Source organism: Cryptomeria japonica, unplaced genomic scaffold (genome assembly GCF_030272615.1).
Source record: "Cryptomeria japonica unplaced genomic scaffold, Sugi_1.0 HiC_scaffold_33, whole genome shotgun sequence".
NCBI classification, from domain to species: Eukaryota; Viridiplantae; Streptophyta; class Pinopsida; order Cupressales; family Cupressaceae; genus Cryptomeria; species Cryptomeria japonica.
The window spans coordinates 145001-170000 of NW_026728855.1; the positions used below are offsets into that span (position 1 = coordinate 145001).

At 60.6% G+C, this 25000-nt stretch overlaps 2 non-coding genes across 2 annotated transcripts; both read left to right on the forward strand.

The window, feature by feature from the left end:
* The first annotated feature begins 12614 nt into the window (after nucleotides 1–12614).
* On the forward strand, nucleotides 12615–12733 carry LOC131861771 (5S ribosomal RNA). The gene has a single exon (XR_009360802.1). It is a non-coding gene; the product is annotated as a 5S ribosomal RNA (ribosomal RNA).
* Nucleotides 12734–20550: 7817 nt separating this feature from the next.
* LOC131861890 (5S ribosomal RNA) lies at nucleotides 20551–20669 on the forward strand. Its single transcript, XR_009360920.1, has one exon. It is a non-coding gene; the product is annotated as a 5S ribosomal RNA (ribosomal RNA).
* Nucleotides 20670–25000: the final 4331 nt, after the last annotated feature.

Below are 25000 nucleotides of genomic sequence, written 5' to 3' on the forward strand. Positions count from 1 at the left end.
AGGTGAGCTTCTCCTCATAGGCAATTCCGCTCTTATCCGGTCACGTTTGTGTGCCCGAATTTCGCAAGGCAACCTCCATGGGACATGGAAAAGACTCGAGAAGAGAGCTCGCTCACGGGAGAGAGAAGCCAAGGAGACCACGAGAGTGCTGAGAGTGGGACAGCGCTGAATAGGCGGGAGAAGCCTGCGCGTATAAACGGAGATATATATCCAATTGCAACGAAGGAACGTGCCAAAGATCGAGAACAATGGCAGAAATGCTAGTAACGTGCACTTCGGGACCAACGCATCACCGGAAGACAACCGCCAAACATCGAAAGAGTCGCGATGCTCCGCAACCTACGTGCAAAGCGGTCGCACACCGGGTAAGGGAGTGAGAGCCCCAAACATAGCTGGGCGAGGCGCTCACTCCGCTCTTTAATATCTCGTTAATACCGCCAAGGAAATGGCACAAGCACACACACACAAGCATCCTCGGAAGAGGACAGTTCGAGTGACAGGTCAAATCCAAGAGTTCCGAAGACTACCTCCAGGAACAATCGGGAACAAGACCGATTACAAGTCGTCGAGTCTGTTACTGGGCGAACACGAGATGCGCACAGGAAATCGATCAGCCCTCACAATGGCCCAAGGCCAGAGATCGGACTGCTACGATTTACCCCAACAATCATCGTGCCACTCTTCGCAGAGAGGTGATAGACGCCAACGAGCCCGCGCATAGCAATCGAGGTGTAAAAAGGGCGTTGAAGGCAGGAAGCCTGGACGAAAGAGGCTACGAGGTCACCTCGAAGCGGTCTAAGAATCGGGCGCACTTGGGGCGACTACCAGTGCCAACCCCTTATCCCGCGGTGCGTCCGACACACAGAAATTTCCAAGGCGGCCAAGGAGCCTCCCCGCATAGCAATCGGGGTGTGAGGTTACGGATGCAGCATTGATAGCAATCGAGGTGTGAGGCGAAGGATGCAGAAGTGAGAGCCGAGGGATGTAGCAGAGATAGCAATCGGGGTGTGTGATGCAGAAGAGATAGCAATCGAGGTGTGCGGTGGGAAGGGCCCAGCAGCCAGAATGCATGAAGCGACGGATGAAGCAGTGATGACAACCGGGCTGTGAGGAGAGGAGGGATGCAGCCAAGAAAGCAATCAGGGCTCGAGGCAAGGGATGCATCAAGGATAGCAATCATGTTGTGAGGCGAGATTCCAAAGGCTAAACGTGAGAGGCTGCAGGGTCGACTCAGAGAGGTCTATGCATGTGAGAGGCTGAAAGCAAGGTCGACTCGGAGCGGTCTATGCATCGGGCGCGCTTGGGGCGACTACCAGTGCCAACCCCTTATCCCGCGACGCGTCCGACAAAGAGAACGTTCCAAGGCGGCAGAGGAGGTTACCAGCCGAAGGATGCAGTAGCAATAACAGGTATAGTTCCGCGGCGGCCGAGAAGACTCACCGCATAGGAATCGGGATGCGAGGCGAGGGATGCGGCGGGAAGGCCCCGACGGCTAAACGGAAGAGGCTGCAGGGCCGCCTCGGAATGGTCCAAGCATCGGATGCGATTGGGACGACTACCAGTGCCAACCCCTTATCCCGCGATGCGTCCGATACACAGATAGTTCCAAGGCGGCCGAGGAGCCTCACCGCATATCAATCGGGGTGCGAGGCGAGGGATGGGGCGGGAAGGCCCCAACGGCTAGACGGAAGAGGCTTCAGGGCCACCTCGGAATGGTCCAAGCATCGGACGCGCTTGGGGCGACTGCCAGTGCCAACCCCTTATCCCGCGATGCGTCCGATACACAGATGGTTCCAAGGCGGCCGAGGAGCCTCACCGCATAGCAATCGGGGGTGCGAGGCGAGGGATGGGGCGGGAAGGCCCCAACGGCTAGACGGAAGAGGCTTCAGGGCCGCCTAGGAATGGTCCAAGCATCGGACACGCTTGGGGCGACTACCAGTGACAGCCCCCTATCCCGCGATGCGTCCGATACGAAGATGGTTCCAAGGCGGCCGAGGAGCCTCACCGCATAGCAATCGGGGTGCGAGGTGGGGGATGCGGCGAGATGGCCCCAACGGCTAGACGGAAGAGGCCACAGGGCCGCGTCGGAATAGTCCAAGCATCGGACGCGCTTGGGGCGACTACCAGTGACAACCCCTTATCCCGCGATGCGTCCGATACGAAGATAGTTCCAAGGCGGCCGAGGAGCCTCACCGCATAGCAATCGGGGTGCGAGGTGGGGGATGCGGCGAGATGGCCCCAACGGCTAGACGGAAGAGGCTGCAGGGCCGCCTCGGAATAGTCCAAGCATCGGACGCGCTTGGGGCCACTACCAGTGACAACCCCTTATCCCGCGATGCGTCCGATACGAAGATAGTTCCAAGGCGGCCGAAGAGCCTCACCGCATAGCAATCGGGGTGCGAGGTGGGGGATGCGGCGAGATGGCCCCAACGGCTAGACGGAAGAGGCCACAGGGCCGCCTCGGAATAGTCCAAGCATCGGACGCGCTTGGGGCGACTACCAGTGACAACCCCTTATCCCGCGATGCGTCCGATACGAAGATAGTTCCCAGGCGGCCGAGGAGCCTCACCGCATAGCAATCGGGGTGCGAGGCGAGGGATGCGGCGAGATGGCCCCAAAGGCTAGACGGAAGAGGCTGCAGGGCTGCCTCGGAATAGTCCAAGCATCGGACGCGCTTGGGGCGACTACCACTGCCAACCCCTTATCCCGCGATGCGTCCGATACACAGATAGTTCCGAGGCGGCCGAGGAGGTGGGGGATGCAGCGAGATGGCCCCAACGGCTAGACGGAAGAGGCTGCAGGGCCGCCTCGGAATAGTCCAAGCATCGGACGCGCTTGGGGCGACTACCAGTGACAACCCCTTATCCCGCGATGCGTCCGATACACAGATAGTTCCGAGGCGGCCAAGGAGCCTCACCGCATAGCAATCGTGGTGCGAGGTGGGGGATGCGGCGAGATGGCCCCAACGGCTAGACGGAAGAGGCTGCAGGGCCGCCTCGGAATGGTCCAAGCATCGGATGCGCTTGGGGCGACTACCACTGCCAACCCCTTATCCCGCGATGCGTCCGATACACAGATAGTTCCAAGGCGGCCGAGGAGCCTCACAGCATAGCAATCAGGGTGCGAGGCGAGGGATGCGGCGAGAAAGCCCCAACGGCTAGAGGGAAGAGGCTTCAGGTCCGCCTCGGAATGGTCCAAGCATCGGACGCGCTTGGGGCGACTACCAGTGACAACCCCTTATCCCGCGACGCGTCCGATACACAGATAGTTCCAAGGCGGCCGAGGAGCCTCACCGCATAGCAATCGGGGTGCGAGGCGAGGGATGCGGCGAGAAGGACCCAACGGCTACACGGAAGAGGCTTCGGGGCCGCCTCGGAATGGTCCAAGCATTGGACGCGCTTGGGGCGACTACCAGTGACAACCCCTTATCCCGCGACGCGTCCGATACACAGATAGTTCCAAGGCGGCCGAGGAGCCTCACCGCATAGCAATCGGGGTGCGAGGCGAGGGATGCGGCGAGAAGGACCCAACGGCTAGACGGAAGAGGCTTCGGGGCCGCCTCGGAATGGTCCAAGCATCGGACGCGCTTGGGGCGACTACCAGTGACAACCCCTTATCCCGCGACGCGTCCGATACACAGATAGTTCCAAGGCGGCCGAGGAGCCTCACCGCATAGCAATCGGGGTGCGAGGCGAGGGATGCGGCGAGAAGGACCCAACGGCTAGACGGAAGAGGCTTCGGGTCCGCCTCGGAATGGTCCAAGCATCGGACGCGCTTGGGGCGACTACCAGTGACAACCCCTTATCCCGCGACGCGTCCAATACACAGATAGTTCCAAGGCGGCCGAGGAGCCTCACCGCATAGCAATCGGGGTGCGAGGCGAGGGATGCGGCGAGAAGGACCCAACGGCTAGACGGAAGAGGCTTCGGGTCCGCCTCGGAATGGTCCAAGCATCGGACGCGCTTGGGGCGACTACCAGTGACAACCCCTTATCCCGCGACGCGTCCGATACACAGATAGTTCCAAGGCGGCCGAGGAGCCTCACCGCATAGCAATCGGGGTGCGAGGCGAGGGATGCGGCGAGAAGGACCCAACGGCTAGACGGAAGAGGCTTCGGGTCCGCCTCGGAATGGTCCAAGCATCGGACGCGCTTGGGGCGACTACCAGTGACAACCCCTTATCCCGCGACGCGTCCGATACACAGATAGTTCCGAGGCGGCCGAGGAGCCTCACCGCATAGCAATCGGGGTGCGAGGCGAAGGATGCGGCGAGAAGGACCCAACGGCTAGACGGAAGAGGCTTCGGGTCCGCCTCGGAATGGTCCAAGCATCGGACGCGCTTGGGGCGACTACCAGTGACAACCCCTTATCCCGCGACGCGTCCGATACACAGATAGTTCCAAGGCGGCCGAGGAGCCTCACCGCATAGCAATCGGGGTGCGAGGCGAGGGATGCGGCGAGAAGGACCCAACGGCTAGACGGAAGAGGCTTCAGGGCCGCCTCGGAATGGTCCAAGCATCGAACGCGCTTGGGGCGACTACCAGTGACAACCCCTTATCCCGCGACGCGTCCGATACACAGATAGTTCCGAGGCGGCCGAGGAGCCTCACCGCATAGCAATCGGGGTGCGAGGCGAGGGATGCGGCGAGAAGGACCCAACGGCTAGACGGAAGAGGCTTCAGGGCCGCCTCGGAATGGTCCAAGCATCGGACGCGCTTGGGGCGACTACCAGTGACAACCCCTTATCCCGCGACGCGTCCGATACACAGATAGTTCCGAGGCGGCCGAGGAGCCTCACCGCATAGCAATCGGGGTGCGAGGCGAGGGATGCGGCGAGAAGGACCCAACGGCTAGACGGAAGAGGCTTCAGGGCCGCCTCGGAATGGTCCAAGCATCGGACGCGCTTGGGGCGACTACCAATGACAACCCCTTATCCCGCGACGCGTCCGATACACAGATAGTTCCGAGGCGGCCGAGGAGCCTCACCGCATAGCAATCGGGGTGCGAGGCGAGGGATGCGGCGAGAAGGACCCAACGGCTAGACGGAAGAGGCTTCAGGGCCGCCTCGGAATGGTCCAAGCATCGGACGCGCTTGGGGCGACTACCAGTGACAACCCCTTATCCCGCGACGCGTCCGATACACAGATAGTTCCGAGGCGGCCGAGGAGCCTCACCGCATAGCAATCGGGGTGCGAGGCGAGGGATGCGGCGAGAAGGACCCAACGGCTAGACGGAAGAGGCTTCAGGGCCGCCTCGGAATGGTCCAAGCATCGGACGCGCTTGGGGCGACTACCGTTGCCAACCCCTTATCCCGCGATGCGTCTGATACACAGATAGTTCCGAGGCGGCCGAGGAGCCTCACCGCATAGCAATCGGGTTGCGAGGCAGATTATTGGGAAGGGAACCCCCTGGGATGCGGCTCAAGCAGTGCCCAAAGGGACTGGAATGCGGAATCACATCGAGAGACCCAAATGCTATACGAGGGCTCAAATCGAATTATCGATTTGGCCACGACATGGACGCATCGGAACGACTACCTTTGCCGAACCACTCGCAATTGCATCCATACCGAAACCAATAGACATTTCCGTTAGAGCCCTCGCATAGCATTCGGGAATCTCGCATGCCCCTCTAAATCGACCAATGCTGGCGCTCAATGAAAATCCGAGCGCTACCACCGTTCGAGCGCCAGCATTGGTCGAGTTAGAGGGGCACGGGGGAGAATGCTCCAGTCAACACCTCCCCTATATAAGTTATTTGTCCGATTCTCGCACAACCGTAGTCTGCCTCGTCGAATCAAACAACGGTCCCAGATTCCGACTTCCGTTCCGTAGAGACCCAAAAGCTAGATGGAGGCTCGCAAGAAAGAGAGTCGGCGCATAGCAATCGGGTTTCTCGAACGTTTAGGGACCGAGCTCACTTGCGGATAGGGCAAAATCCGCCAAGCAACCCAAAAGCTAGACGGGGGCTCGAATCGAATCGCCTAGGCGGCCACAACAACGACGTGTTGGATCGACTACCAGTGCCAAACCATTCAGCAAGACTAGTCTGTGTCGAGGCCGGATAGAGATTCTCAGAGAGCGCCCGCATAGCATTTAGGAGACCTGCCGCGTCCCTCACACTCGACAAATGGTGGTGCACGTTTATAAATCCGAGCGATCCCAACCCTTTCAAGCACCAACATCGGTCGAGATAGAGGGGCACGGAGGGGGCTGCGTGAGACAACACAGTCCCCTATATAAGTTATTTGTCCGATTCTCACACATCCGAAGAATGGTCATCAAATCGGACAACAGCCCAAACTTCCGACTTCCGTCCCAGAAAGCCCAAGAGCTATCTAAAACGTTCATGGCCGGAACTCGATCGCGGCTATACCAGTCCGCCAAGCAACCCAAAAGCTAGACTGGAGCTCTAGTCGAATCACCTCTGTGGCCATTGCAAGGACGTGTTGGAGCGACTACCATTGCCGAACCATTCCGCAGGTCGAGTCCATACCAAGGCCGCATAGAGATTCACGATGAGCTCCTGCATAGCAATCAGGAGACTTGCCGTGTCCATCACAATCGATAAATCCTGGTGCAAGATTTTTGCATCCGAGCGCTCCAACCAGTCGAGCACCAGCATCAATCGACATAAACGGGCACGGGGGGAGGATGCTCGAGAACACTACCTCCCCTATATAAGTTATTTGTCCGATTCTCAAGCAGCCGAAGTCTGGTCATCGAATCGGGTCAAAGACCACAACTTCCGACTTTACCCACAATGCAAGTCATCGAATCGAACATCGGCCCCCGAGTCGGACTCCATGCGTATGTCAGGTCATCGGACCCAAATTCCGCCTTCCTGCGCATGGCGGGCCATCAATATCAACTCGGTCATCGGACCCAAACTCCGCCTTTTTGCGTATGGCACGCCTTCAAATCGGTCATCGGACCCAAATTCCGCCTTCCTGTGCATGGCGGGCCATCAACATCAACTCGGTCATCGGACCCAAATTCCGCCTTTCTGCGCATGGCACGCCATCAACTCGGTCATCGGACCCAAATTCCGCCTTCCTGCGCATGGCAGGTCATCGGACACAAATTCAGACCTCGCCAATATGCCTACGTATCGAATCGGTCATCGGACCCAACTTCCGACTTCATCCATACTGTAGGGTCTTTGAGGTTGGCGCGGTGCGCTCAACCCAGGGAGTCGACCCATCGAAGCATACACCTCCCCTATATAAGCTATTTGTCCGATTCCCACACCTGTGTAGTTTGCACCTCTGACCAGGACATCGACCCCAACTTCCGAACTCGACTGCAACGACGGCACCAGCGCCTTGGTGCGCACCTTGCGACGCACAGTCCCAACATTCGCCTTCCTGCACATGGCAGGTCATCGGACCCAAATTCCGACCTCGCGAGTATGCCTACATATCGAATCGGTCATCGGACCCAACTTCCGACTTCATCCATACCGTAGGGTCTTTGAGGTTGGCGCGGTGCGCTCAACCCGGGGAGTCGACCCAACGAAGCATACACCTCCCCTATATAAGCTATTTGTCCGATTCCCACACCTGTGTAGTTTGCACCTCCGATCAAGACATCGACCCCAACTTCCGAACTCGCCTCCAACGACCGAACCAGCGCCTTGGTGCGCACCTTGCAACGCACAGTGCCAACATTCGCCTTCCTGCACGTGGCAGGTCATCGGACCCAAATTCCGACCTCGCGAGTATGCCTACATATCGAATCGGTCATCGGACCCAACTTCCGACTTCATCCATACCGTAGGGTCTTTGAGGTTGGCGCGGTGCGCTCAACCCGGGGAGTCGACCCAACGAAGCATACACCTCCCCTATATAAGCTATTTGTCCGATTCCCACACCTGTGTAGCTTGCACCTCCGATCAGGACATCGACCCCAACTTCCGAACTCGACTAAAAAGACCGCACCAGCGCCTTGGTGTGCACCTTGCAACGCACAGTGTCAACATTCGCCTTCCTGCACATGGCAGGTCATCGGACCCAAATTCCGACCTCATGAGCATACCTACTAATCGAATCGGTCATCGGACCCAACTTCCGACTTCATCCATACCGTAGGGTCTTTGAGGTTGGCGCGGTGCGCTCAACCTGGGGAGTCGACCCATCGAAGCATACACCTCCCCTATATAAGCTATTTGTCCGATTCCGACACCTGTGTAGTTTGCACCTCCGCTCAGGACATCGACCCCAACTTCCGAACTCGCCTGCAACGACCGAACCAGCGCCTTGGTGCGCACCAAAAGTGCGCACTTTTGGAGGGCACTTTTCTGCGCTCCAAAGGTGCGCACTTTTGGAGGGCACTTTTTGGAGGGCACTTTTCTGCGCTCCAAAGGTGCGCACTTTTGGAGGGCACTTTTTGGAGGGCACTTTTCTGCGCTCCAAAGGTGCGCACTTTTGGAGGGCACTTTTTGGAGGGCACTTTTCTGCGCTCCAAAGGTGCGCACTTTTGGAGGGCACTTTTTGGAGGGCACTTTTCTGCGCTCCAAAGGTGCGCACTTTTGGAGGGCACTTTTTGGAGGGCACTTTTCTGCGCTCCAAAGGTGCGCACTTTTGGAGGGCACTTTTTGGAGGGCACTTTTCTGCGCTCCAAAGGTGCGCACTTTTGGAGGGCACTTTTTGGAGGGCACTTTTCTGCGCTCCAAAGGTGCGCACTTTTGGAGGGCACTTTTTGGAGGGCACTTTTCTGCGCTCCAAAGGTGCGCACTTTTGGAGGGCACTTTTTGGAGGGCACTTTTCTGCGCTCCAAAGGTGCGCACTTTTGGAGGGCACTTTTTGGAGGGCACTTTTCTGCGCTCCAAAGGTGCGCACTTTTGGAGGGCACTTTTGTGCACTCCAAAGGTGCGCACTTTTGGAGGGCACTTTTCCTGTGCTCCAAAGGTGCACACCTAGGTGAGCACCTTCGACCACACCTTGTAGCACACCAAACTCTGACTTTCGACTTCATCCGCAATGCAGGGTCTTTGAGGTTGGCGCAATGCGCACAACCAGGGGAGTCGACCCATCAAACCCAACACCTCCCCTATATAAGCTATTTGTCTGATTCTCATACATGCGTAGCCTGCAGGAGCAATTAGGACATCGACCCCAACTTTCGGCTTCTAAACGAAAACAAGGTCTTTGAGGTTGGTGTAATGCGAACAACTAGGGGAGTCAACCCATCAAACCCAACACCTCCCCTATATAAGCTATTTGTCTGATTCTCATACATGTGTAGTCTACAGGAGCAATTAGGACATCGACCCCAACTTTTGACTTCTTAACGAAAACAAGGTCTTTGAGGTTGACGTAATGCGCACAACCAGGGGAGTCGACCCATCAAACCCAACACCTCCCCTATATAAGCTATTTGTCCGATTCTCATACATGTGTAGCCTGCAGGAGCCATTAGGACATTGACCCCAACTTTTGACTTCTTAACGAAAACAAGGTCTTTGAGGTTGGCGTAATGCGCACAACCAAGGGAGTTGACCCATCAAACCCAACACCTCCCCTATATAAGCTATTTGTCTGATTCTCATACATGTGTAGCCTGCAACAACGATTAGGACATCCACCCCAACTTCTGAATTCGTCTGCGTTGACCGCACCAAAGGTGCACGCCTTGGTGCTCACCAAAATCCGACTTCCGACTTCTTCTGCTATGCGGGGTCTTTGAGGTTGGCGCAGTGCGCACAACCAGGGGAGTCAACCCACCGAATGCAACACCTCCCCTATATAAGCTATTTGTCTGATTCTCATACATGCGTAGACTGCAGCAATGATTAGGACATCCACCCCAACTTTTGACTTCTTAAACAAGACAGGGTCTTTGAAGTTGGTGCAGTGCACACAACCAGGGGAGTCGACCCATCAAACGCAACACCTCCCCTATATAAAGCTATTTGTCCGATTCTCATACGTGTAGTCTGCAGCAGCGATTAGGACATCGACCCCAACTTCCGAATTCGTTTGCATTGACCGCACCAAAGGTGCACGCCTTGGTGTGCACCCTGGAGTGCACTTTGGTGCTCACCTCGGTGCACACTTTGGTGTGCACCTCGGTGTGCACCAAAGGTGCGCACCTTGGAGCGCACCAAAGGTGTACACTTTGGAGCGCACCACATAGGGTCTTTGAGAGGTTGGCGCAGTGCGCACACCAAGGTGGGTGTTGAGGTGCGTGCCGAGGTGGGTGGGTGCTAGGGTGCGCTCCATGGTGGGTGCCAGGGTGGGTGCGTGCTAGGGTGGATTCCAAAGAGGGTCATAGGGTGGGTGCCAAGGTGGGTTGGTGATATAGTGGGTTCAAAGGTGGGTACTAGGGTGGGTTCCAAGGTGGGTCACAAGTTGGGTGCCAGGATGCGTGGGTGTTAGGTTGGGTGCCAAGGTGGGCTCCTGCGTGGGTGGGTGCTAGGGTGGGTTTCAAGGTGGACGCGAGGGCGGGTGCCAAGGTGGGTAACAAGTTGGGTGTTAGGATGGGTGAGTGCTAGAGTGGGTGCCAAGGTGGGTGGGTGCTAAGGTGGATGCCAAGGTGGTTCACAGGGTGGGTGGGTTCTAGGGTGAGTTCCAAGGTGGGTCACAGGTTCAGTGCTAGGGTGGGTGTCAAGGCGGGTGTCGAGGTGCCTGGGTGCTAGGGTGTGGATGCCAATGTGGGTCATAGGGTGGGTACTAGGGTGGGCTGCAATGTGGGTGCCAAGGTGGGTAACATGCTCGGTGGGTTCTAAATTGGGTGCCAGGGTGGGTGTGCACCCACCTTGCCCGAGGTGGGTGCCAAGGTGCCAGTGTGGGTGGGTGCTAAGGTGGATGCCAAGGTGGGTGAGAAGGTGGGTGATAGGTTGAGTGGTAGGATGGGTGGGTGCCAAGATGGGTCACAGGGTGGGTGCAAGGGTGGGTAGGTGCTAGGGTTGGTGTCAGGGTGGGTGGGTGCTAGGTTGGGTTCCAAGGTGGGTGCGAGGGTGAGTGTCAAGGTGGGTCACAGGTTAGGTGCTAGGATGGGTGAGTGCTAGGGTGCAAAGGTGCCAGGGTGGGTGCTAGGATGGGTCGATGCTAGGGTGAGTGGCAAGGTGGGTCCACAAGTGTCAAGGTGGGTGCCGAGGTGGGTGCCAAGTCGGCGACTGCTATGGTGGATGCCAAGGTGGGTCACGGGGTGGGTGCCAAGTTGCTAGGTTGGGTTCCAAGGTGGGTGCCAACGTGGGTGCTAGGGTGCGTGGGTTAAAGGGTGTGTCACAACGTGGGTGCCAGGATGGGTGCGCACCCACACTGGCCAAGACGGGTGCGGGTGCAAGGTTGGGTTCCAAGCCCGGTCACAGGCTGGGTGCTAGGATGGGTGGGTGCCAAGGTGGGCACCAGGGTGGGTGCACCCACCCTGGCCAAGGTGGGTCACGGGGTGGGTCCTAGGGTGGGTAACGGGGTGGGTACTAAGGTGCGTGCCAAGGTGGGTCATAGGGTGGGTGCCAAGGTGGGCACCAGGGTGGGTGTGCACCAACCCTAGCCAGGGTAGGTCACGGGGTGGTTGTCGGGGTGGGCGTCAAGGAGCCAAGGTGGGTGGCAAGTAGCCAAGTTGCGTGCCAAGGTGGGTGTCGGGGTGGGTGCCAAGGATCCAAGGTGGGTGCCAAGGAACCAAGGTGGGTGTCTGGGTGGGTGCCGAGGTGGGAGCCAGGGTGGGTCCCAAGGTGAGTGCAAAGGTGGGTGCCAGGGTCAAGGTGAGTGCCAATGTGGGTTCCAAGGTGCCAGGGTCAGGGTGAGTGCCAATGTGGGTTCAAAGGTGCTAAGTTGGGTGCGAGGTTGGGTGCGAGGGTGGGTGGGTGCCAAGGTGTGCTAGGTGGAAGCCCGGGTGGGTCGGCATCCCATGGGTGTCGAGTTGGGTGCCTGATGGGTGCTTCTTGTCAAGTTTTAGTCGTCGGGACTCATTTCGAGCCTTAGAGGTCGTTTCTTGTCCGGTTGCCCTGTCTTCGACCTGGGAACCCAATTTTGGTCCTCGGGTCCCATTTTTTTTTGTCTCGCATCCCACTTTTGGCCTGTGGCCTTTTCGGGGTCGATTCTCGTTTTGGGCATCAGAGCATGTTTCTTCTCCTAAAACCCAATATTTGTTTATTAAGTCTCGGAACACATTTTTGTTCTCGTGGACCCATCATGGGTCTTGGAACGCATTTGTGGTCCTTGGGTCCCATTTTGCATCCCGAAACTTGTGTTTTGGTGCTTGATCCCTATTTTGGGTGCCCACCTTGCACCAAGTGCGCACCCGGGGCAAACCGAGCGCCTTGGTGCACCGGGGCAAGATCGAGCGTGCACCCGAGGCGCCCCGAACATGCACCAAGGTGCACTCGGCCCACATGTGAGCGCAGGTCGTTGCGCCCGAGGTGGTGTGTGGGCACCGCGTTGCAGACGGGACACTGCACGCACACGACGCCCCCTCCAGGTGCACGCACGTAGGCCGGGCCGGGTGCACACCCGACGCCCTAGCAAGGTGCGCGCACCCGGGCAGGGCTCACACTTGGCGAACGGGGCGCACTTCGCGAGGGAGGGTGTGCACCTCGACGGGGGTGGGTGGCCGGGGTGGATTCGCACGTGGGTCGCGGTTTGCTAAGTACACACTGCGACAAGCTCATAACGGGTGCGATCATACCAGCATTAGTGCACCGGATCCCATCAGAACTCCGCAGTTAAGCGCGCTTGGGCCGGAGTAGTACTGGGATGGGTGACCTCCCGGGAAGTCCCGGTGTTGCACCCTTTTTTAGTTTTTCGCCGGGCGTCGCAATGCTATTTGAATAAACCTTTTGCCCGTTTGCGTTCTCGTCGGGGCCGGGCCGGGCCGGGGTGCGCTGCCCGCACTACCGCGCGCGCGGGGGCGACACCGAGCGCGCACCCGAGGCACCCCGAGCACACAGGCCACGGTGCAACCCGGGCGTTGTGCGCGCACCCCGGTGCGCCCGAGGTGCTGCGCGCGCACCCAGGTGAAATCGGTGTGCACCTCGGCCAGTGCGCGCTCGGTCGAGTCGCGCACGTTGGCCAAGGTGCACGGTGATGTTTCTTACTCTAAGGTTCCGCACCAGACGCCCGGGACAGGTGAGCGAAGCTGGGCGGGGCCGGGTGCGCGGCCGGGGCAGGTGCACGCAGCTGGAGAGAGCTTTGGAGCACACTTCGGAGCGCACCAATGATGCGCTCCATTCAAAAGTTTCCTGAAAAGGCAAAAAAAGTTGAGATTATAGAATTTCCCACTTGAGAGATTGTAAAAAAAAAAAATTTAAAATGAAGGAAACGCGGGTGCCAAGGTGTGCGCAGCCCAACCAAGGTGTGCGCACCAAGGCGCCCACCCTGGCGAAGGTGCACGCAAGGTGCGCACCCGAGGCAAACCGGACAATTAACCCAACTTTCGACTTCGCGCGCACCTTGGAGCGCACTTCGGAGCGCTCCTTGGTGCGCACCAATCTTGGGCACCTCGGAGTGCACCATGGCGCCCACCAAGGTGCGCACCCGGGGCAAACCGAGCTCCGACTTCGTGCGCACCTTGGAGCGCACGAAAGGTGCGCACCATGGCGCCCACCAAGGTGCGCAGCCCAGCCAAGGCGTGCGCATCAAGGTGCGCACCCTGGCGAAGGTGCGCACCCGGGGCAAACCGAGCTCCGACTTCGTGCGCACCTTGGAGCGCACAAAAGGTGCGCAACCCAGCCAAGGTGTGCGCACCCCGGTCAAACCGAGCTCCGAATCGTGCGCACCAGAGGTGCACGCCATCGTGCGCACCTTGGAGCACACTTCGGAGCCCTCCTTGGTGCGCGCCGATGTTGCGCACCTCAGAGCGCACCCGGGGAAAACAATGCAATTAACCCGACTTTCGACTTCGTGGGCACCTCGGAGCGCTCTCGGGTTCGCACCTCGGAGCACACCGAGGTGCGCACCTTTGATGCGCTGCCTTCACCAATTTCCAGAAAAGGCAAGAAAACATTGAGAAGGTGTGCGCACCGAGGTGCCCACCCTGGCGAAGGTGCACGCGAGGTGCGCACCCGGGGCAAACCGGGCTCCGACTTCGTGCACGCCGCACCTTGGAGCACACTTCGGAGCGCTCCTTGGTGCGCACCAGGGCGCGCAACCCAGCCGAGGTGCCCACCCCGGCGAAGGTGCACGCGAGGTGCGCACCCGGGGCAAACCGGGCTCCGACTTCGTGCACGCCATGGTGCCCACCGCGGCGAAGGTGCACGCGAGGTGCGCACCCGGGGCAAACCGGGCTCCGACTTCGTGCACGCCGCACCTTGGAGCACACTTCGGAGCGCTCCTTGGTGCGCACCATGGTGCCCACCAGGGCGCGCAACCCCGCCGAAGGTGCACGCGAGGTGCGCACCCGGGGCAAACCGGGCTCCGACTTCGTGCACGCCGCACCTTGGAGCACACTTCGGAGCGCTCCTTGGTGCGCACCATGGTGCCCACCAGGGCGCGCAACCCCGCCGAAGGTGCACGCGAGGTGCGCACCCGGGGCAAACCGGGCTCCGACTTCGTGCACGCCATGGTGCGCACCGCGGCGAAGGTGCGCACCCGGGGCAAACCGGGCTCCGACTTCGTGCACGCCGCACCTTGGAGCACACTTCGGAGCGCTCCTTGGTGCGCACCAGGGCGCGCAACCCAGCCGAGGTGCCCACCCCGGCGAAGGTGCACGCGAGGTGCGTACCCGGGGCAAACCGGGCTCCGACTTCGTGCACGCCGCACCTTGGAGCACACTTCGGAGCGCTCCTTGGTGCGCACCATGGTGCCCACCAGGCCGCGCAACCCAGCCAAGGTGTGCGCACCAAGGTGCACGCGAGGTGCGCACCCGGGGCAAACCGGGGTCCGACTTCGTGCACGCCGCACCTTGGAGCACACATCGGGGCGCTCCCGGGTTCGCACCGGCGTTGCGCACCGTGGTGGGCACCTCGGAGCACACCAAGGTGGGCAGCGAGGTGCGCACCTTTGATGCGATGCCTTCACTAATTTCCATAAAAGGCAAAAAAAAAACGAGATTTTAAAATTTCCGTTTTGAAAGATAGTGAGAAAAAGGGAATGCTGGTGCCATCTTGAGCCCGCCCTGGTGCGCAGCCCAGCCAAGGTGTGCGCACCAAGGTGCCCACCCTGGCGAAGGTGCGCGCCCGGGCAATTAATCCAACTTCCAACTTCGCGCGCGCCAGGGTGGGAGCGCACCCAACAACCGGGCCTGGGAAGAGCCAATGCGAGAAACCCCACCAAACGCTCTGACAAAAAAAGAGGGGGCGCTCCAGTAACCCCGCTTCGGAGCGCACCCTGGGCAAACCCAGCCAAGGTGCCCACCCCGGCCAAGGTGCAGGCGAGGTGCGCACCCGGGGCAAACCGGGCTCCGACAACGTGCACGCCGCACCTTGGAGCACACTTCGTAGCGCTCCCGGGTGCGCACCTCAGAGCACACCAAGGTGGGCAGCGAGGTGCGCACCTTTGATGCGCTGCCTTCACTAATTTCCAGAAAAGGCAAAAAAAAAAGGAGATTTTAAAATTTCCGTTTTGAAAGATAGTGAAAAAAACGGAACGCGCGTGCCATCTTGAGCCCGCCCTGGTGCGCAGCCCAAGTAAGGTGCCCACCCTGGCAAAGGTGCGCACCCGGGCAATTAACCCTACTTCCGACTTCGTGCGCGCCAGGGTGGCAACCGGGCCTCGGAAGAGCCAATGCGAGAAACCCCACCAAACGCTCCGACAAAAAAAGAGGCGGCGCTCCAATAACCCCGCTTCGGAGCGCAGCCGGGGCAAACCCAGCCAAGGTGCCCACCCCGACGAAGGTGCACGCGAGGTGCGCACCCGGGGCAAACCGGGCTCCGACAACGTGCACGCAGCACCTTGGAGCACACTTCGAAGCACTCCCGGGTGCCCACCGGCGTTGCGCACCGTGGTGGGCAGCGAGGTGCGCACCTTTGATGCGCTGCCTTCACTAATTTCCAGAAAAAGGCAAAAAAAAATGAGATTTTAAAATTTCCGTTTTGAAAGATAGTGAAAAAAAAGGAACGCGGGTGCCATCTTGAGCCCGCCCTGGTGCGCAGCCCAGGCAAGGCATGCGCACCAAGGTGCCCACCCGAGGTGCACACCCGGGGCAAACCGGGCTCCGACTTCGTGCAGGCCGCACCTTGGAGCACACTTCGGAGCGCTCCTTGGTGCGCACCATGGTGCCCACCAGGGCGCGCAACCCAGCCAAGGTCTGCACACCAAGGTGCCCACCCCGGCGAAGGTGCACGCGAGGTGCGCACCCGGGGCAAACCGGGCTCCGACTTCGTGCACGCCATGGTGCCCACCGCGGCGAAGGTGCACGCGAGGTGCGCACCCGGGGCAAACCGGGCTCCGACTTCGTGCACGCCGCACCTTGGAGCACACTTCGGAGCGCTCCTTGGTGCGCACCATGGTGCCCACCAGGCCGCGCAACCCAGCCAAGGTGTGCGCACCAAGGTGCACGCGAGGTGCGCACCCGGGGCAAACCGGGGTCCGACTTCGTGCACGCCGCACCTTGGAGCACACATCGGAGCGCTCCCAGGTTCGCACCAGCGTTGCGCACCTTTGATGCGCTGCCTTCACTAATTTCAAGAAAAGGCAAAAAAAAACGAGATTTTAAAATTTCCGTTCTGAAAGATAGTGAAAAAAACGGAACGCGGGTGCCATCTTGAGCCCTTCCTGGTGCGCAGCCCAGGCAAGTTGTGCGCACCAAGGTGCCCACCCTGGCGGAGGTGCGCGCCCGGGGCAATCCGGGCTCCGACTTCGTGCACTGCATGGTGCCCACCAAGGCGCGCAACCCAGCCAAGGTGCCCACCGCAGCGAAGGTGCACGCGAGGTGCGCACCCGAGGTGCACACCCGGGGCAAACCGGGCTCCGACTTCGTGCACGCCGCACCTTGGAGCACACTTCAGAGCGCTCCTTGGTGCGCACCAGGGCGCGCAACCCAGCCGAGGTGCCCACCCCGGCGAAGGTGCACGCGAGGTGCGCACCCGGGGCAAACCGGGCTCCGACTTCGTGCACGCCATGGTGCCCACCGCGGCGAAGGTGCGCACCCGGGGCAAACCGGGCTCCGACTTCGTGCACGCCGCACCTTGGAGCACACTTCGGAGCGCTCCTTGGTGCGCACCATGGTGCCCACCAGGCCGCGCAACCCAGCCAAGGTGTGCGCACCAAGGTGCACGCGAGGTGCGCACCCGGGGCAAACCGGGGTCCGACTTCGTGCACGCCGCACCTTGGAGCACACATCGGGGCGCTCCCGGGTTCGCACCGGCGTTGCGCACCGTGGTGGGCACCTCGGAGCACACCAAGGTGGGCAGCGAGGTGCGCACCTTTGATGCGATGCCTTCACTAATTTCCATAAAAGGCAAAAAAAAAACGAGATTTTAAAATTTCCGTTTTGAAAGATAGTGAGAAAAAGGGAATGCTGGTGCCATCTTGAGCCCGCCCTGGTGCGCAGCCCAGCCAAGGTTTGCGCACCAAGGTGCCCACCCTGGCGAAGGTGCGCGCCCGGGCAATTAACCCAACTTCCAACTTCGCGCGCGCCAGGGTGGGAGCGCACCCAACAACCGGGCCTGGGAAGAGCCAATGCGAGAAACCCCACCAAACTCTCTAACAAAAAAAGAGGGGGCGCTCCAGTAACCCCGCTTCGGAGCGCACCCTGGGCAAACCCAGCCAAGGTGCCCACCCCGGCCAAGGTGCAGGCGAGGTGCGCACCCGGGGCAAACCGGGCTCCGACAACGTGCACGCCGCACCTTGGAGCACACTTCGTAGCGCTCCCGGGTGCGCACCTCAGAGCACACCAAGGTGGGCAGCGAGGTGCGCACCTTTGATGCGCTGCCTTCACTAATTTCCAGAAAAGGCAAAAAAAAAAGGAGATTTTAAAATTTCCGTTTTGAAAGATAGTGAAAAAAACGGAACGCGCGTGCCATCTTGAGCCCGCCCTGGTGCGCAGCCCAGGTAAGGTGCCACCCTGGCAAAGGTGCGCACCCGGGCAATTAACCCTACTTCCGACTTCGTGCGCGCCAGGGTGGCAACCGGGCCTCGGAAGAGCCAATGCGAGAAACCCCACCAAACGCTCCGACAAAAAAAGAGGCGGCGCTCCAATAACCCCGCTTCGGAGCGCAGCCGGGGCAAACCAAGCCAAGGTGCCCACCCCGACGAAGGTGCACGCGAGGTGCGCACCCGGGGCAAACCGGGCTCCGACAACGTGCACGCAGCACCTTGGAGCACACTTCGAAGCACTCCCGGGTGCCCACCGGCGTTGCGCACCGTGGTGGGCAGCGAGGTGCGCACCTTTGATGCGCTGCCTTCACTAATTTCCAGAAAAAGGCAAAAAAAAATGAGATTTTAAAATTTCCGTTTTGAAAGATAGTGAAAAAAAAGGAACGCGGGTGCCATCTTGAGCCCGCCCTGGTGCGCAGCCCAGGCAAGGCATGCGCACCAAGGTGCCCACCCGAGGTGCACACCCGGGGCAAACCGGGCTCCGACTTCGTGCAGGCCGCACCTTGGAGCACACTTCGGAGCGCTCCTTGGTGCGCACCATGGTGCCCACCAGGGCGCACCCGAGGCAAACCGGGCTCCGACTTCGTGCACGCCGCACCTTGGAGCACACATCGGAGCGCTCCCAGGTTCGCACCAGCGTTGCGCACCTTTGATGCGCTGCCTTCACTAATTTCCAGAAAAGGCAAAAAAAAACGATATTTTAAAATTTCCGTTCTGAAAGATAGTGAAAAAAACGGAACGCGGGTGCCATCTTGAGCCCTTCCTGATGCGCAGCCCAGGCAAGTTGTGCGCACCAAGGTGCCCACCCTGGCGGAGGTGCGCGCCCGGGGCAAACCGGGCTCCGACTTCGTGCACTGCATGGTGCCCACCAAGGCGCGCAACCCAGCCAAGGTGCCCACCGCAGCGAAGGTGCACGCGAGGTGCGCACCCGAGGTGCACACCCGGGGCAAACCGAGCTCCGACTTCGTGCACGCCGCACCTTGGAGCACACTTCAGAGCGCTCCTTGGTACGCACCAGGGCGCGCAACCCAGCCAAGGTGCTCACCCCGGCGAAGGTGCACGCGAGGTGCGCACCCGGGGCAAACCGGGCTCGGACTTCGTGCACGCCGCACCTTGGAGCACACATCGGAGCGCTCCCGGGTTCGCACCAGCATTGCGCACCTTTGATGCGCTGCCTTCACTAATTTCCAGAAAAGGCAAAAAAAAGAAAAAAATGAGATTTTAAAATTTCCGTTTTGAAAGATAGTGAAAAAAACGGAACGCGGGTGCCATCTTGAGCCCGCCCTGGTGTGCAGCCCAGGCAAGTTGTGCGCACCAAGGCACCCACCCTGGCCAAGGTGGGTCACGGGGTGGGTCCTAGGGTGGGTAACGGGGTGGGTACTAAGGTGCGTGCCAAGGTGGGTCATAGGGTGGGTGCCAAGGTGGGCACCAGGGTGGGTGTGCACCAACCCTAGCCAGGGTAGGTCACGGGGTGGTTGTCGGGGTGGGCGTCAAGGAGCCAAGGTGGGTGGCAAGTAGCCAAGTTGCGTGCCAAGGTGGGTGTCGGGGTGGGTGCCAAGGATCCAAGGTGGGTGCCAAGGAACCAAGGTGGGTGTCTGGGTGGGTGCCGAGGTGGGAGCCAGGGTGGGTCCCAAGGTGAGTGCAAAGGTGGGTGCCAGGGTCAAGGTGAGTGCCAATGTGGGTTCCAAGGTGCCAGGGTCAGGGTGAGTGCCAATGTGGGTTCAAAGGTGCTAAGTTGGGTGCGAGGTTGGGTGCGAGGGTGGGTGGGTGCCAAGGTGTGCTAGGTGGAAGCCCGGGTGGGTCGGCATCCCATGGGTGTCGAGTTGGGTGCCTGATGGGTGCTTCTTGTCAAGTTTTAGTCGTCGGGACTCATTTCGAGCCTTAGAGGTCGTTTCTTGTCCGGTTGCCCTGTCTTCGACCTGGGAACCCAATTTTGGTCCTCGGGTCCCATTTTTTTTTGTCTCGCATCCCACTTTTGGCCTGTGGCCTTTTCGGGGTCGATTCTCGTTTTGGGCATCAGAGCATGTTTCTTCTCCTAAAACCCAATATTTGTTTATTAAGTCTCGGAACACATTTTTGTTCTCGTGGACCCATCATGGGTCTTGGAACGCATTTGTGGTCCTTGGGTCCCATTTTGCATCCCGAAACTTGTGTTTTGGTGCTTGATCCCTATTTTGGGTGCCCACCTTGCACCAAGTGCGCACCCGGGGCAAACCGAGCGCCTTGGTGCACCGGGGCAAGATCGAGCGTGCACCCGAGGCGCCCCGAACATGCACCAAGGTGCACTCGGCCCACATGTGAGCGCAGGTCGTTGCGCCCGAGGTGGTGTGTGGGCACCGCGTTGCAGACGGGACACTGCACGCACACGACGCCCCCTACAGGTGCACGCACGTAGGCCGGGCCGGGTGCACACCCGACGCCCTAGCAAGGTGCGCGCACCCGGGCAGGGCTCACACTTGGCGAACGGGGCGCACTTCGCGAGGGAGGGTGTGCACCTCGACGGGGGTGGGTGGCCGGGGTGGATTCGCACGTGGGTCGCGGTTTGCTAAGTACACACTGCGACAAGCTCATAACGGGTGCGATCATACCAGCGTTAGTGCACCGGATCCCATCAGAACTCCGCAGTTAAGCGCGCTTGGGCCGGAGTAGTACTGGGATGGGTGACCTCCCGGGAAGTCCCGGTGTTGCACCCTTTTTTAGTTTTTCGCCGGGCATCGCAATGCTATTTGAATAAACCTTTTGCCCGTTTGCGTTCTCGTCGGGGCCGGGCCGGGCCGGGGTGCGCTGCCCGCACTACCGCGCGCGCGGGGGCGACACCGAGCGCGCACCCGAGGCGCCCCGAGCACACAGGCCACGGTGCAACCCGGGCGTTGTGCGCGCACCCCGGTGCGCCCGAGGTGCTGCGCGCGCACCCAGGTGAAATCGGTGTGCACCTCGGCCAGTGCGCGCTCGGTCGAGTCGCGCACGTTGGCCAAGGTGCACGGTGATGTTTCTTACTCTAAGGTTCCGCACCAGACGCCCGGGACAGGTGAGCGAAGCTGGGCGGGGCCGGGTGCGCGGCCGGGGCAGGTGCACGCAGCTGGAGAGAGCTTTGGAGCACACTTCGGAGCGCACCAATGATGCGCTCCATTCAAAAGTTTCCTGAAAAGGCAAAAAAAGTTGAGATTATAGAATTTCCCACTTGAGAGATTGTAAAAAAAAAAAATTTAAAATGAAGGAAACGCGGGTGCCAAGGTGTGCGCAGCCCAGCCAAGGTGTGCGCACCAAGGCGCCCACCCTGGCGAAGGTGCACGCAAGGTGCGCACCCGAGGCAAACCGGACAATTAACCCAACTTTCGACTTCGCGCGCACCTTGGAGCGCACTTCGGAGCGCTCCTTGGTGCGCACCAATCTTGGGCACCTCGGAGTGCACCATGGCGCCCACCAAGGTGCGCACCCGGGGCAAACCGAGCTCCGACTTCGTGCGCACCTTGGAGCGCACGAAAGGTGCGCACCATGGCGCCCACCAAGGTGCGCAGCCTAGCCAAGGCGTGCGCATCAAGGTGCGCACCCTGGCGAAGGTGCGCACCCGGGGCAAACCGAGCTCCGACTTCGTGCGCACCTTGGAGCGCACAAAAGGTGCGCAACCCAGCCAAGGTGTGCGCACCCCGGTCAAACCGAGCTCCGAATCGTGCGCACCAGAGGTGCACGCCATCGTGCGCACCTTGGAGCACACTTCGGAGCCCTCCTTGGTGCGCGCCGATGTTGCGCACCTCGGAGCGCACCCGGGGAAAACAATGCAATTAACCCGACTTTCGACTTCGTGGGCACCTCGGAGCGCTCTCGGGTTCGCACCTCGGAGCACACCGAGGTGCGCACCTTTGATGCGCTGCCTTCACCAATTTCCAGAAAAGGCAAGAAAACATTGAGAAGGTGTGCGCACCGAGGTGCCCACCCTGGCGAAGGTGCACGCGAGGTGCGCACCCGGGGCAAACCGGGCTCCGACTTCGTGCACGCCGCACCTTGGAGCACACTTCGGAGCGCTCCTTGGTGCGCACCAGGGCGCGCAACCCAGCCGAGGTGCCCACCCCGGCGAAGGTGCACGCGAGGTGCGCACCCGGGGCAAACCGGGCTCCGACTTCGTGCACGCCATGGTGCCCACCGCGGCGAAGGTGCACGCGAGGTGCGCACCCGGGGCAAACCGGGCTCCGACTTCGTGCACGCCGCACCTTGGAGCACACTTCGGAGCGCTCCTTGGTGCGCACCATGGTGCCCACCAGGGCGCGCAACCCCGCCGAAGGTGCACGCGAGGTGCGCACCCGGGGCAAACCGGGCTCCGACTTCGTGCACGCCGCACCTTGGAGCACACTTCGGAGCGCTCCTTGGTGCGCACCATGGTGCCCACCAGGGCGCGCAACCCCGCCGAAGGTGCACGCGAGGTGCGCACCCGGGGCAAACGGGGCTCCGACTTCGTGCACGCCGCACCTTGGAGCACACTTCGGAGCGCTCCTTGGTGCGCACCAGGGCGCGCAACCCAGCCGAGGTGCCCACCCCGGCGAAGGTGCGTACCCGGGGCAAACCGGGCTCCGACTTCGTGCACGCCGCACCTTGGAGCACACTTCGGAGCGCTCCTTGGTGCGCACCATGGTGCCCACCAGGCCGCGCAACCCAGCCAAGGTGTGCGCACCAAGGTGCACGCGAGGTGCGCACCCGGGGCAAACCGGGGTCCGACTTCGTGCACGCCGCACCTTGGAGCACACATCGGGGCGCTCCCGGGTTCGCACCGGCGTTGCGCACCGTGGTGGGCACCTCGGAGCACACCAAGGTGGGCAGCGAGGTGCGCACCTTTGATGCGATGCCTTCACTAATTTCCATAAAAGGCAAAAAAAAAACGAGATTTTAAAATTTCCGTTTTGAAAGATAGTGAGAAAAAGGGAATGCTGGTGCCATCTTGAGCCCGCCCTGGTGCGCAGCCCAGCCAAGGTGTGCGCACCAAGGTGCCCACCCTGGCGAAGGTGCGCGCCCGGGCAATTAACCCAACTTCCAACTTCGCGCGCGCCAGGGTGGGAGCGCACCCAACAACCGGGCCTGGGAAGAGCCAATGCGAGAAACCCCACCAAACGCTCTGACAAAAAAAGAGGGGGCGCTCCAGTAACCCCGCTTCGGAGCGCACCCTGGGCAAACCCAGCCAAGGTGCCCACCCCGGCCAAGGTGCAGGCGAGGTGCGCACCCGGGGCAAACCGGGCTCCGACAACGTGCACGCCGCACCTTGGAGCACACTTCGTAGCGCTCCCGGGTGCGCACCTCAGAGCACACCAAGGTGGGCAGCGAGGTGCGCACCTTTGATGCGCTGCCTTCACTAATTTCCAGAAAAGGCAAAAAAAAAAGGAGATTTTAAAATTTCCGTTTTGAAAGATAGTGAAAAAAACGGAACGCGCGTGCCATCTTGAGCCCGCCCTGGTGCGCAGCCCAGGTAAGGTGCCCACCCTGGCAAAGGTGCGCACCCGGGCAATTAACCCTACTTCCGACTTCGTGCGCGCCAGGGTGGCAACCGGGCCTCGGAAGAGCCAATGCGAGAAACCCCACCAAACGCTCCGACAAAAAAAGAGGCGGCGCTCCAATAACCCCGCTTCGGAGCGCAGCCGGGGCAAACCCAGCCAAGGTGCCCACCCCGACGAAGGTGCACGCGAGGTGCGCACCCGGGGCAAACCGGGCTCCGACAACGTGCACGCAGCACCTTGGAGCACACTTCGAAGCACTCCCGGGTGCCCACCGGCGTTGCGCACCGTGGTGGGCAGCGAGGTGCGCACCTTTGATGCGCTGCCTTCACTAATTTCCAGAAAAAGGCAAAAAAAAATGAGATTTTAAAATTTCCGTTTTGAAAGATAGTGAAAAAAAAGGAACGCGGGTGCCATCTTGAGCCCGCCCTGGTGCGCAGCCCAGGCAAGGCATGCGCACCAAGGTGCCCACCCGAGGTGCACACCCGGGGCAAACCGGGCTCCGACTTCGTGCAGGCCGCACCTTGGAGCACACTTCGGAGCGCTCCTTGGTGCGCACCATGGTGCCCACCAGGGCGCGCAACCCAGCCAAGGTCTGCACACCAAGGTGCCCACCCCGGCGAAGGTGCACGCGAGGTGCGCACCCGGGGCAAACCGGGCTCCGACTTCGTGCACGCCATGGTGCCCACCGCGGCGAAGGTGCACGCGAGGTGCGCACCCGGGGCAAACCGGGCTCCGACTTCGTGCACGCCGCACCTTGGAGCACACTTCGGAGCGCTCCTTGGTGCGCACCATGGTGCCCACCAGGGCGCGCAACCCAGCCAAGGTGTGCGCACCAAGGTGCACGCGAGGTGCGCACCCGGGGCAAACCGGGGTCCGACTTCGTGCACGCCGCACCTTGGAGCACACATCGGAGCGCTCCCAGGTTCGCACCAGCGTTGCGCACCTTTGATGCGCTGCCTTCACTAATTTCCAGAAAAGGCAAAAAAAAACGAGATTTTAAAATTTCCGTTCTGAAAGATAGTGAAAAAAACGGAACGCGGGTGCCATCTTGAGCCCTTCCTGGTGCGCAGCCCAGGCAAGTTGTGCGCACCAAGGTGCCCACCAAGGCGCGCAACCCAGCCAAGGTGCCCACCGCAGCGAAGGTGCACGCGAGGTGCGCACCCGAGGTGCACACCCGGGGCAAACCGGGCTCCGACTTCGTGCACGCCGCACCTTGGAGCACACTTCAGAGCGCTCCTTGGTGCGCACCAGGGCGCGCAACCCAACCAAGGTCTGCACACCAAGGTGCTCACCCCGGCGAAGGTGCACGCGAGGTGCGCACCCGGGGCAAACCGGGCTCGGACTTCGTGCACGCCGCACCTTGGAGCACACATCGGAGCGCTCCCGGGTTCGCACCAGCATTGCGCACCTTTGATGCGCTCCAATAACCCCACTTCGGAGCGCACCAGAAACCGCACTGGACGCTTGGGCAAAAATGTAATGCGCACCCGAAGCCCCTACCCAGAAATCCCCAGTTCGGACATGGGGAGCTGCAACGGTAAAAA